Source organism: Zootoca vivipara, chromosome 6 (genome assembly GCF_963506605.1).
Source record: "Zootoca vivipara chromosome 6, rZooViv1.1, whole genome shotgun sequence".
NCBI lineage: Eukaryota > Metazoa > Chordata > Lepidosauria > Squamata > Lacertidae > Zootoca > Zootoca vivipara.
Window position 1 is genome coordinate 39,888,152 of NC_083281.1, and position 13,702 is coordinate 39,901,853.

A 13,702-nucleotide genomic window follows, 5' to 3' on the forward strand; every position below is an offset into this window, starting at 1 on the left:
TGGTGATCTTGCTAAAATTAGGTTTGCTCTGAACTGTGGCTTGCGATGAACCTCAGGCTCCTGTAGACCAGTCAAGCTCCCTTCCCTCTGGAATGCTACCATTGCCTCTGACCATTTGCCTCTGTAACCCTTGGTGGCGCTAGTTAAGCAATTAGGGCACACAATCCCTTGTTGACTGGGTGAAACTCTGAACTTCTGCCACGGCACCTCCTCCCCACCCCCAGAAATTGGGAAGGGGAAGAAGATATTTGTGCTGCTGGAAATGTCCCACCGTTTTAGTTTAAGATGTATCAGCAGTAACAGGAGTCATAAGACTTTTGAAGCCAGGTGGTCTCAGTGTTGGTATGATGCTGTAACAGAGGTGCATCTTGCAGGTTTCCCATAGTCATCTGGTTGGCTGCAATGAGCACAGGGTGGTGGGCTAGATGGGTCATTGGCCTGATCCAGCAAGGCGCTTCTTATGTTCTAATGTTGTTATGTTCAAATAAAATGGGGATTCTTGTAAAGGCAATACAGATGTGTTTTGGGGAAGAACACAAAGCAGGTTTTGGTTTGCTAACTGCTCTGGAGGATTCTAGGGTGGGGAAATAGAGTGAGGCATGGAAACTTTAATTGCAATGAAATACTATTCAGGGACGCGGGTGGCACTGTGGGTTAAACCACAGAGCCTAGGGCTTGCCGATCAGAATGTAGGCGGTTCGAATCCCCGCGACAGGGTGAGCTCCCGTTGCTCGGACCCTGCTCCTGCCAACCTAGCAGTTTGAAAGCACATCAAAGTGCAAGTAGATAAATAGGTACCGCTACAGCGGGAAGGTAAACAGCATTTTCGTACGCTGCTCTGGTTTGCCAGAAGCTGCTTTGTCATGCTGGCCACATGACCTGGAAGCTGTACGCCGGCTCTCTCGGCCAATAACACGAGATGAGCGCCGCAACCCCAGAGTTGGTCACGTCTGAACCTAATGGTCAGGGTTCCCTTTACCTTTACCTTACTATTTAATCAACTATTAAATGGGAAGATAAAAGGAAGATACATGAAGCAATTGGAAGCAGCCATGTGTCTTTTGTAGTATATTGCTTTTGCCTTAATTTCTAATGTGTAAGTGTTCCCTGGGCCTGTGTGACATTGACAAAGTATTTTTATCAAGGCCCCCACTTGGGCTACAGCAGCTGCAGACTCCAGGGCTTTACATGCAGGATGGGAATGCAGTCTCTTCAGAGACATGGTCTTCCTTTTGGGCTCTGATGGCAGGATTAGCATTTTGTCACCTATCTCTCCAGCTCTCCCCTCCTGCTGTGTTACAAGACACTGTGACTGAGAGATACCCAGAATAAAAGATGCAGAGAATCATTCATGAAGGAGCCTTAAAATAACACAGGCTCCATCTGCTTAGAGCAAAATAAATCAATCTTCTCTTGTAATCACAGTTGTGTTTCTTTTTTATTTCCTGTGGTAAATAATTCTCAGTGGTGAAAAAGAGAGCAACCTTTGCATTTGGGGTGGGACCTCCCTTTCTGAAAGGGTGGAGGACATGGAGGGCATGTCTTGAGGTCCAAGACAGGGTGCTTGTGAAGTATATGAAGAAGAGAAACCAACTTGGGTGGAGTTTGGTGGCTGCCCAAATAAAATGCCACCATGGCAGTGGGAATTACCACTACAACAATAAGCAGCCAGTATGTTGGACTGAAACAAATCTAAAGGTGGCTAAATTGGAGAAGGAATGTGTTTTGTAAATTGGGGTGGGTGCGATGGAAGTCTTATCAGTGTCAGCAGCATTTGTATTGGATGTGCAGTAGCGCCCCCCCTTTTTTGCATTGGAATGATGTTGAATCCTGGCAGCCACCCACTGTCTGCCATTGGCAGAAGAACTTGCGTCCACCACAGATAGGCTTTGTGCACCTCTCACACATTTCTTGAAATTTTGCAGGTAGAGACAGCTCAGAGGTTTCACTTACTTCTAATATTTCAAGTTCCAAAGTCCCATTGAACACACTGCTGCATTGATTAAAAAGAGAATATAAGTTCTGGCCCTTTGGGAGCTGTGGAATGAGCATCAGGAGCCGGGAGCCAGACACAGCAGAGTAGACGCTTGTGTTGCCCAGGAAAAAATCCAGCCTGATCCTGAAGCGAGATCAGAGAGCCAGTGGTCAGCCTGGTTGAGTCACTCCAGAGCTTACAAGCACTTTACCATCCAGGAGATGCTCCAGCCTACAGCCTCAGTGGCTCACCAGATAGGACAGCAGAACACAGGCCTGCAGGTCCTCTGTTCTAGCCATGACAAATGCTGACACAGACTTGAAACCTCCAGTAACTGCAAACATAATGTGGTAAGTGATTTGTGGTAGTTAGATGGTGAAAAGGAGGTGGAGGAGGAAAGGAACTCTCTTCCAATTGACCAGATCATCATTTCCCTGCCTTGTCTCTCATAACCAATCTTTAGTCATCATAGGTGACCAGGCAATCTACAAGATGTGGGGGGGGGGGGGAAGGCCATTATTTCTACACTCCAAATCCTCTCAGGAAGGGGAAAGGTTGTCAGCTGCTGACATAATTAGATATATTGCTGGGTATTAAATTAAAAGGTAATGTGTTTACCACAGTTGTGTCACCATCAGAAGTAAAGACGTATTCATGTAGCTAATTTTATACTTGCCTGACAAGCTGTTTTTGTGGGGGGGGGGATTATAGTCTGAGTTGTTGCAAAGCTATTAATCTGGGATAGCTGCCATTTAACTCGTACCCAATTGTTTAATGTTCCTGGAGCTTGCATGAAAATTAGATGTTGCTCGTTTTAATGCAGAAATGGCATTTATTAGTGTACGTTAATACTTTAGGGGGCAGGCACTTTCATCTGGTGCTGGCAAACTTCACAAGCTATGAAGCTTCTGAGACTATTCAGGCCTTTGCTTGCCTTGGTGTAGTGCTGGCAGTGAGTGCCTGTTGCAGGTAGGAGGGATGTGAGCTTCTCCCAACAGCCTTTCTGTCCTGTTTATCTTCCCTATGGACAGAGAAGAGCCCAAGTTTGCAGCTGGTCCTGAATATGGGGTGGTATTACGCTACCACCAGGAGAAGGGCTGTAGCTCTGCGGTAGAGCATCTGCTTTGCATGTGAAGGTCTCTGGCTTGATCCCTGGTATCTCCAGGTAGAGCTGGAAAAGACTGCTGCCTAAAACCTTAGAGAGCTGCTTCTAGCCATTGCAGCCAGTATTGAGTTAGGTGGACCAATGGTCTGACATGGTATAATGTGGCTTGCTGTGTTCCTAGGCAGAGATTTCTCCTGGGTGTTTTGGATCTGCAAAATCTTGGTTAACAGTGATTAAGACCACATCAAGTCACGTGACCAGTTCTGATCTCTAGGAGCTTTCAGATTACACCCAGTGAATTGAAGTAGGGATGGAGAACCCAGATTTTGTTGGGTACAATTGGCCATTGGTATGCTGTCTGTGGCTGATGGGTGTTGAATGGCATGAATGAGTTAGGGAGAAGACCAGCAGACAATCTTTCTGCTATGCTTATACAGGACTTCTTCCTGGTGCGTTATGCTATGTTAGTGGGTTCTTGGGGATTCTTTCCCCCCTCCTCAGACAATAGCTGCCTTGGACTGCCTTTGGCAAACTTCATTATTTCTAAGAGTCTCTTTTCAGAAAAGGGCTGGGTCTCTGTTGTCTAAAGTAAGCCAGAGGGCTGCCCTTTCCAGTCTACTGGCCTGGAGAACTCCCCATGATTTCAGCATAATTCAATTTCATATTCACAAGAAACTAACCTCTCAAGTTCTAGGCACAGACTTGGAAAAGGCTTTTCAAATTTTACTTTTGAAAGCTGCCAAAGAATACCCAGAGGTTGGTAATTAAATTCAAATGATTCATTTCCCCCCTTCTTTTTGTAAGTAATTTTTGCCAGTGGGGGTGGGGGTAGAGTGGGCTGAGAGAGAAGAAATCTGGTGTTTTGTTTAAGATATGTTTATGATTCTGTTTCACAATACTGCTAGAAATCATTTCCCCTTTTGCCTTTTAATTTCTTTTATTAAAACGAAATAAGAGCCATGATTTTAATTATTAGCAACATGCCAGATAGACTCAAGGCCAAATTATGCATTCTGACTCAAATATTTAATAAGAATTATAAACAGCTATAATTAGGTCAAAAAACTCATAGAAAACACACAGAAAAATTTGAGCCAACCATGTAGCAAACTTGTGTTGGATGTGGTGCCATGCTTCAGGGTGGAACAGGCACAACCATAATTGGAGGCAGCATAAAATCATAGAATTGTAGGGCTGGAGGAATCACAACTGAAAAAAAATCACTGACTGATAGCCACCCAATTTCTATTTAAAAACCTCTAAAAATGAGTCCTCCGCCCTCTGAGATAGTCAGTCCCACTGTGGAACAGCTCTTACCACCAGAAAGTTCTTCCTAAAATTTTGTCAGAATATTCTTTCTTGTCATTTTAATCCATTAGTTTGGGTCCTACACTCTGGAGCAGCAGAAAACAAACTTGCTCCATTTTATATGTGGCAGTCCTTCAGATATTTGAAGATGGATAGCATATCACCTCTCAGTCTTCTCTTCTCCAGGCTAAATGTACCCAGCTCTCTCAACGATTGCTCATAAGGCTTGCTTTCCAGACTCTTGAACATCCTGGTCACCCTCCCCTGTACATGTTCCAGCTTGGCAGTTTTATTCTTAAAATGTGGTGTCCAGAACGGGAAACAGTACTTCAGGTGTAGTCTGACCAAGGCAGAATAGAGCGATGCTATTACTTCCCTTGATCAAAATAAAAAAAAATCTGATCTGAAGAAGTGTGCATGCACACGAAAGCTCATACCAAAATAAAAACTTAGTTGGTCTTTAAGGTGCTACTGAAGGAATTTTTTTATTTTGTTTTGACTCAGACCAACACGACTCCCTACCTGTTCCCTTGATCAGGACACTATACATCTGTTGATGCAGCCTAGAGTGGCATTAGCTTTTCTTCTGCTGCTGCTTCACACAGTTGATTCATGTTAAACTTGTGGTCTCTTTAAAACCCCATATTCTTTTTGCATGCATTGTTGTCAAGTCATATTTTTCCTGCACAAGTTGGGAATCTTACATTTGTTCCTAATGGAATTTGTTTTGTTAGTTTTGGCCCAGTTCTCCAATCTTGAATCCCGATTCTGCCTTCTGCAGCATTAGCTACCTCTCCCTGGTTGGTGTCATCCTGCATCCAAGTCATTTATAAAGATGTTGAACAACACTGAGTCCTGGACAGAACCCTGTGGCATCCCACTTCTCACTCTTTTCCAGAAAGAGGAGGAAGCATCTGTATGCAAAACAGCTCGACAGAAGTTTTTAAGCCTGAGAAAGAAAGAATTGGCAGCATGCTAGTAGCTCATTCTCGAGCTAGGACAATTTTTCAGTGCCAGGTGGGATGTATTTTTTCTCCCCCCCCCCTCCTCCTCTCTCCAAAGGCAGGAGCTGCTTTACTAGTCTCCTTATGTGACAGTCCAGTGGTGATCAAGCAAGGCCCTCCAGCTGCCAATTTCCTTCTGGTAGAAAAAAACAACAGTGTGCCTTGGCTGCATGGCCAAAGTTCCAAGTCTGAGATCCCAGCTACCTTAAATCTCTCAGAATTCACATCCGGAATAACCCCCTCCATGGAAAAGAAGAGCTTGCCTTATGAGACTCCATCACACTCAAAACAAGTCTTGCCTTAAATCACTTTTGTGCCAGGACTCACATCAATACATGGAAACCAATAGATTTGGAAACCAAGGTTTGGAAGAAGAGTGGGCACTTGCAGGCAGGTCTTACAGCTTCTACATTTCCCATTTATATAGAGAAATTAGTGCTATTGTTGTTTTCAAGGCTGCTACTGGCAGATTGGTAAAGGTAAAGGTACCCCTGACCATTAGGTCCAGTCGTGACCGACTCTGGGGTTGTGGCGCTCATCTCGCGTTATTGGCCAAGGGAGCCGGCATACAGCTTCCAGGTCATGTGGCCAGCATGACAAAGCCGTTTCTGGCGAACCAGAGCAGCACAAGGAAATGCCGTTTACCTTCCCGTCAGAGCGGTACCTATTTATCTACTTGCACTTTGACGTGCTTTCGAACTGCTAGGTTGGCAGGAGGAGGGACCGAGCAATGGGAGCTCACCCCATTGCGGGGATTCGAACCGCCGACCTTCTGATCAGCAAGCCCTAGGCTCTGTGGTTTAACCCACAGTGCCACCCGCATCCCTACTGGTGATTAGTAGTGACTACATCATGTACCCTGCTAAGTCATTAGTCAACTATTTATTCCCTCTTGTTTCTATATAAAAAACCTGTTTCTGGCTTAAGACTAGAAAGATACTTTTTTTAGGGGCTAGAAATTGTCCAGTCCAAAATTTGTTCAGCCAGGCTTAAGGTATTCACTCCTAATGCCTGGGATGGTGTGAGGGAGATATGGTCTCTATTCATAATAACAGTGTATTGAGGTTCCATTTTGGAGGAGTAATTGCTGCCCCCTCTGTTTATGTCTGTATACAATTATGTCTCAGGATAGCCTATACATGCCAGCTGTCTGGTTCTACACACCAAGTGCTAAGAGACTGAGCTATGATCCAGGTACCCTCTTGTCTGAATGTCACTTCTACCATGAACTCAGTAGACAAGCCCCCCCCCCCCTCTCTGCTTCCTTGTTTCCCATCCACTAAAATTGAGGATAATAATAGTGACTGTTAACTGCTCAGCAACAAATATTACCGTAAGTAGCAGTCATAGTCATAGTTGTTGCTAAGTTTAGGTTTATTAAATTTATGTGTCACTTCCCACTAAAAAGTCCTTAAGTGATTTATAAGCAAGTAAATAAATGCATGTCAAAGGCACAAATCCTTTTCTCCCCTATATGCATAAAAATATTGCAGTCACCATGCTGCAGTTAGTGTGGCTGCCAGTAGGTGGCCTCACACCTGCAGTGAGGTTTAATGGAGGGGGAGGCACTTCACGCAGCAGTTTAGCAAGCTGCTGTACGAAGCACCTTTCCAATTCCATTCAAAGGGGCGTAGGGATGAGCTGGGAGGGCAGGGGGCAGGTGGTGAGCTTGTGGGTATAGGCAAGGGGGTGGATGAGATGGAAAGTGAGAAGTGTGGGGGAAGAGTGGTTGGCAAGTTAGGGTTTGCAAGTGGAGCAAGTAGAGCAGCAGTCCTTTAATAAAAAGGATGATAGTTTGACCTGCATTACATTTAATACCAAGAGTGAGCTTTTGAGCAATTGTTGCAAATTTTGTTCCTCGGAGTTGGCTCTACTCTAGAGTGAGTTTCTCTGTACATCAGGACAGCTTTGTTCTTGTTCTGCAGATGAAATGAGAATCCCATAGATGTGCCATGCAGCCATTGCTTCAGTTGCTAGAAAGCAGGATTGTGCTAAACTTCTTTCTGAGCTTGACATGTGCTAGGGCATTTGTTTGCTTCCTGCATTTGACCTCCTGGCTTTTGGCTCTTACCTGCCTCAGGCTCACATGAATATCATGTTACCAGATGGGTGTGAAACAGGCAGTCCAGGAGTGGTTTGCCACATGCGGATCACCTAACAATGAACCAACACTTCTCACAGCTCATGAAACACTTTTTTGCAGCCCCTTTAATGACACTGTTTCTGGTGAGATCTTGGGCCATCCTGTTTTCCTGAAAAGTGTGAAATGAAGCTGTAATGGAGATGGAATAAAAGGAGGAGAGAAGCAGTGAGGGGGAATGAAAAGCCTTCTAGCCAATTAGAAATGACAGTTCTGGGTTTTCTCGCCTGGTAGGGAAATGTTGGCAACATATTCTAGTTCAATGGGCCTTCCCTAATTGTGTTTTCTCTTGTAGGGAACGGGTGAACAGGCTTTATAGAAGAATTGAGAACAAAAATACCATATATATTTTCTGCCATATTGACTCTCTTGTTTTCTAAAGCTGTTGTTCCCACCTCTCAGCCATCACCAGAACACAGAGATATAAACAGGCATCAACATTCACCTCTCCTAGATTTCTTGTTGGTTTTTTAGACCAAATTATTGTCAAGCTGGGCATGGGGTGAGACACAGATGAAGCAGGAAAGGTGGAAGTTGCTTTGACTGTTTCACTGCACTGCTCAGTACAGAAGGATGCTCAGGTCAAATGTATTCTGGTCTGCAGAATTTTCATGTGTTTCCCCCATTAGTTGGTTCCTTCTTGCATCTGTGAGAAGTTTGCCATAAAAAAGAACCTGCTTGAAAATTCATATTAAAAATGGATTTTTAAAATAAAAAAACCCTCTCCAATTTATGCATTTAAAGACATAGAATCATAGAATAGAATCATAGAGTTGGAAGAGACCATAAGGACCATCCAGTCCAACCCCCTGCCAAGCAGGAAACACCATCAAAGCATTCTTGACATATGCCTGTCAAGCCTCTGCTTAAAGACCTCCAAAGAAGGAGACTCCACCACACTCCTTGGTAGCAAATTCCACTGCCGAACAGCTCTTACTGTCAGGAAGTTCTTCCTAATGTTTAGGTGGAATCTTCTTTCTTGTAGTTTGAATCCATTGCTCCGTGTCCACTTCTCTGGAGCAGCAGAAAACAACCTTTCTCCCTCCTCTATATGACATCCTTTTATATATTTGAACATGGCTATCATATCACCCCTTAACCTTCTCTTCTCCAGGCTAAACATATTCTGATATACTTCTGAGTTGAGAAATTCCTTGAACATCCTTACTTAGGCTAAATGTCTCTTATTAGGATTTAAGAGATCTAGCCTATAATGCCCCATATGAGTTTCTCTGGTCAGCATTCTTCTTATTCTGAATTCTGGTATAATTAGGAGAATTTCTAGAATTAATTTCAGCATTGAAGTATGTGCACTTTGCTGCAGTTTTGGCTTCCTCAGTTCATTTGCATCTCTTCCCTGATGAAAACTATTAATGTACATAATGCAATTTGATGAAGTACTGTATATTATTTATTTATTTATTATTAAACCTTGAACTGCACATGAACTCCTGAGCATTGGTCATCCCACCACACACATGCACATACACAAACTATGTATACTATGTATATGACATGCTTGCACGAAGCTTGCTTTTTTGCAGTGTTTTATCAGTGCACATATATCCACAGGTGATGGTGTAGGGGTGTGTGTGTGTGTGTGTGTGTGTGTGTGTGTGTGTGTCAAACTGTGGTGATACAGTTTTTTGTATTTAGAAATTTTGGTAGTTGGGCTATGGTAGGCCATCACTGAGGCATATAGATTGAAATGGATTATAGAACAATGCTATTGTCCCTGGGAGCTCTCCCATGTCCTGTAACACCTAAACTGACCAGTTGCTATAACGAGCTCTCTAGCATCTGAGACCTGCTCCTTATCGCTTCATCCTAATGCTGGTTTCTCAATAGATCATCTCTCCTCACCTTATCCAGCAAATGAATTCTGGAGTCCAATACATGATTTACACTTTAACCCTTGGGGCCAAGTGTGCTCCGGTATCAAAAGTTGAATCTAACAAGATATCTGAATTTGCCATGAACTGCAAGCATTGAGATATTTTGCTTTGGCTTTTTCCTTGGAGGTGAATTTAACCTGGAATAATTTCAGGCACTTGAAATAAGGTTGGGTTATTCATTAATTGATAGCCTCTCCATCAAATTGCTGTCAATGCAAGCCATAAAACCAAACTGCAATAGCTTGCAGTTTCTTAAGGCAAGTGTTCTTAGATATTGCAATGATGAATATGGAAGTTAAAAGTGTAATATCATTTAATTGATTTTTATAACTTTTGGCCAATTGTCATTAAACATTTAGCTTTCAGGGGGAGTGTAGGAAAGAGGCTCTGGTGGTTAAATGACACATTTTTACAACTGTTCTGTCCCCAGAATATGAACAGCTTCCACATCATAGTTAATTATTGCTTTGCCACAGAACAGTGTCTTCTGTAATGATGATGAACAGCTTTTGATTTTAGTGCTGTTTAAGGACATATAGTTGGAAGATAAAATTGGAGACCAGCTTTGAAATGTACTTTGCAAAGAAAAGGGAAGAACTTACAAAGTGATCCTTATGGGAAGCTAAGTGGTAGAGCAACTCTTTTAAATGCAGAATGTCCCAGGTTCAATCCCTGGTGTCTCTGGGTAGGGCTGGGCATATCCCCTGCCTGAAACTTTGAAGAGCTGCTGCCAGTCAGTGTAAGAAGTACTGAGCTAGGTGGACCAATGATTGATCACACCCTGAGTAAGGCGGCTTCCTGTGCTCCCATTCTGGTAAGCAGTATTGATTTGTGAACTAGTAGATTATAACAAATCTAATAGAAATCCTTTCAGAAGGGTTGGGCCCAAAGAACATTGGAAAAGAGTCCGTGTCACTCTGTAATACATGTGTTCCACATCAGTTTTGTGTGTGAAGTTGTGCAAATGGAAGAACCCCTTGCATAACTTTCTTGTGTGAGGTGCAAAACAACCCTTCCGGGAGCAAGCAGGATCATTTACTATCTGATCAGGACACATTGATGATGATGATTTAAAAAGCACAAACACTGAAAACAATTTGTACAACGCGTCCTCAGAAATAAAGAGCAGCTGTAAAACTAAAGGATTTCTGTGAGATCCGCAAGTGTCTTGACCAGGGAGAGCCTAGCTGGTGTCCTCCATGTGCTATTTTATGACATCTGTGACCATTGGATCTGGGGTTGATGGAAGCTGGAGTCTAACACATTGCCTATCCCCAGCCTAAGGTCTTGCTGTGTAGTTTTTGTCAGCTACCGCAAGGCTAGGGCTGAGAGCACTGTGAGACTTGTATTGCTATCCTGATGAAATTGTAGGCAGTTCCCACCAGACCTGCTGCATTTCTGTAGCTTGGACAATGGGTTGCTATTCTTCTGCACAGGCAAGTGACTGACCTCCTTGCCTCTGGTCTTTCCATCCCAAATACTTGCCCAGACCTTGATTTGAGTGTCTTGACAGCCCTAACCAAAAAGTGCTGGAAAGTGAGTTTGGGGCTGACCCTATCCACATGATCAGTCCTTGGGTTCTAACCCAAATAGGGTCATGCGAATCAGTTGTTAGAACCTTTTATTTAAACACATACAGGTTTTCTCTTTGTTGCTGCTTGAATATTAATGACAGTCTCGTAACTGTGTAGAAGTCAGTTCAGTATATATGATGTATATTTAAAATAAAAGTGCAAAGCTTGATCCTGAAGCTAGTGATTATTTCCCTGGCTCCCATAGCCCTTGCCTGTGCTCTTTTGAAACTTGTCTCATTCCCAGGTAAGAGTTGTGATCTGAGAAAGAGCTTAGTTTGCCCAGGGATGTCTGATCCCAGTCATGGTTGCCTTCTTTCATTTCAAGTGCTGTGAACACTTCACTTAGATTAAGAACTGGATAAAGCTAGTACATAGGTGGTACCTCACACTGCTTAGGTTGTCTGCTTAAATCAAAACACTAAAAAAGATTAAAATTACCTCAACTTCCTAAGCATCTGGGTAGGCTAGTCTAAACAGGAATGTTTTGAGCAGGTGCTGAAAGCAGTACATCGAAGGCGTCTGCTTGCTCTCAATAAGCAGGGAGTTCCAAAATGTAGGTGCAGCCACACTAAATGATCAAGTTCTTACAAATGTGGAAGGGGTGTCATGTGGCACCTGTAGTAGTATTTGAAGCAGTTGTGTGGGCACATCTGGGATAAGGCAATTTCATAGGTAAACTGGTCCCAATATGTTAAGGGTTTTCTATACCAATACTGTATTAACACCTTGAACCTCGCCCAGTAGCAAATCTGCAAACAGTGCAGATCTTTGAGCACAGATGTTTTATGCTGACAAGACCTCACTCCTTCTGGATCAAGCATGAGGAAAACTCAACATGAGCAAGAATTATAGGGACTGCACAATTGCCTGTCTCTAGAAATATTACGCCACTAAATGGCCACTCTTTTTTTTAAAAAAATATCTCTTCTTTGGTGAAGTTTGTTGCACATGGAAGGGTCAGAATTTTGTGCAAGGAACCATCTCCAGCAAGGTTTGCAAAGGAGCTATGAATGGGAGTCTCTGGAGGGTCTCTGGGCATGTAAGTGACTTTGAAGATGCTATTACCGTAGCTTCTCACTCCATCTCCCCTTTCCTCCTCCCAAGGGTGTGCACAAAGGCTGCCTTCAGGTGCTTCTAGCCCCTTCATAGAATCATAGAGTTGGAAGAGACCACAAGGGCCATCCAGTCCAACCCCCTGCCAAGCAGGAAACACCATCAAAGCATTCTTGACATATGCCTGTCAAGCCTCTGCTTAAAGACCTCCAAAGAAGGAGACTCCACCACATTCCTTGGTAGCAAATTCCACTGCCGAACAGCTCTTTCTTCAGTAGGTTTCAGAACTGTGTTCTTCCGATTGACATTACAATATCAAATTGCAAGTCAGTGAGCTGAATACTGCCTGATGGGAAACAGCTGACCAAGCTCCCTTTCCATGTTTTGCTTCACTGTCCGCCGTTTTAACAACTTGAGTTCATCGGCAGTGCCATGAGAAAGCCTTGCCTCTGGCACTGAGGGACTTGTCTTACTAAATGTGTATATACTAGACACTCTGTGTATATGCTACAGTATATAGACAGGAACCCTGGAAACCATACCTCTGATTTATTTCAATGTTTGTTATTAAATTAAACTGTACCTGGAATCAGTTTTGCCTAGCAACCTTTTTTTTTTGGGGGGGGAGATGAATTTGGTTATTCAAGAATGGATGCTCTCTAAACATGCTCAGAGACACCCACATTATTATTGCACTGTATTTAGATTAAAAGTCTCAAATGGGAGGCAATTTCTGGAGGCAGACTCTGGTTAGCCATGGCAAAAGATTTTATCTCCAATGCTTCTGTCTCCAGTGTCTTTCACTGGAAAGGGCATTTGTGATGTGTCAGGAAATGTGATGTTGATGTAGTCTACCTGAAATCGAAGGCCTCAGATGAAGGAAATAATGTCTGCTACCACCTGATTCCTCCTCCTGGTTCTTTCCAATGCCACCCTAAGACATTTTGTTGCACATGACTTTGCAAGGACCACTTGTGAAAATCCTTGTTGCACCATTCAGGCATCAATTCCTGCCTTCATCTTTCCCCTCCCCCCAGTGGTGTTTCCTGCGGTACCTATTTATCTACTTGCACTGGTATGCTTTTTGACCTGCTAGGTTGGCAGGAACTGGGGCAGAGCAACGGGAGCTTACCCTGTCTCGCAGATTTGAACTCTCAACCTTGTAATCTGCAAGCCCCAGAGGCTTGGTGGTTTAAACCACAATGCCATCTGCGTCCCCAATGGCATTTCTTTGCGCTTTGGCTTCTGCCATGGTGTTCTGTTGCACCAGAAGCAGTTTAATCATGTTGGCCATATGACCCGGAAAAGCCTGAAGCCTTATGAAACTTGCAGGCTCCACCTTTGTTTGCTGGAGGCTGTGGCTGTTTCTCTGTGCATCTACAGATCTTGCGAGCTTCTACCTTCCACCTAGGGTGAAGCTCACTCCACCACTTGATTGGTTGGTTGATTGATTGACTGCGTGATTGATTTAGGGTATATTTCTTTTACAACCCCCTCCAGAGCCCAATGTAACACCCCAGAAGCCTGACTTTTGCACATTGTTTTTTGAGTTCTGCATTGTACCACACTGGGTTGGGGGTGGAGGATTGAGGGTGTCATGGATGGGGTGCTGCATGTTCCATTACTATTGAATCCTCATGTGCACCAT

At 43.6% G+C, this 13,702-nt stretch overlaps 1 protein-coding gene across 1 annotated transcript in view; it reads left to right on the forward strand.

Annotated features, from left to right (window-relative positions):
- The window catches only part of CSMD2 (CUB and Sushi multiple domains 2), a 495,411-nt gene that overhangs the window by 168,917 nt on the left and 312,792 nt on the right, over positions 1-13,702 (forward strand). The gene's annotated exons all lie outside the window — the stretch shown is intronic.